At 36.0% G+C, this 442-nt stretch overlaps 1 protein-coding gene across 1 annotated transcript in view; it reads right to left on the reverse strand.

Annotated features, from left to right (window-relative positions):
• Nucleotides 1-442, reverse strand: part of hhip (hedgehog interacting protein) — a 43875-nt gene that overhangs the window by 25761 nt on the left and 17672 nt on the right. The window lies entirely within an intron of this gene.

A 442-nucleotide genomic window follows, 5' to 3' on the forward strand; every position in this document is an offset into this window, starting at 1 on the left:
AATTGTTATAAGTTGCATCAACGATTTAACAGACTTTAATTGCAGTGTTCTTAATCTTTATAAGTTAGTAGTACTGTTCGGGTTTACAGTGTGGGGGCGTGTTAGAACGAGCCGTTTTAGGTAGGTGTGGCTGACTCTTAACTTTTATAAAGAATATCTCTTTGGATTTGAGACTTTAGTCTTTGCAACTTTACAGATCTTCTTTATGCACCAAGAGCTTGTAACACTCCAAAGAGAAAGGAAAACTTGAAATCGCATCATATGACCCCTTTAAAATATGTCAGTGCCATTGTCGTGTCTCAAGATGCACATCAGTAAAGTTCTTAAGGCAGTTTTATAAAAGATATTTAAATATCCTAATTTAACCAAGGCCTAGTTCTGGCTTAAGATAAGCCCTGTCTGTGAAACCCTGTCTCTATGTTCAAACATGGAAGTTATACAA

This window comes from Sinocyclocheilus rhinocerous, unplaced genomic scaffold, assembly GCF_001515625.1.
Source record: "Sinocyclocheilus rhinocerous isolate Xijiao unplaced genomic scaffold, SAMN03320098_v1.1 scaffold580, whole genome shotgun sequence".
NCBI lineage: Eukaryota > Metazoa > Chordata > Actinopteri > Cypriniformes > Cyprinidae > Sinocyclocheilus > Sinocyclocheilus rhinocerous.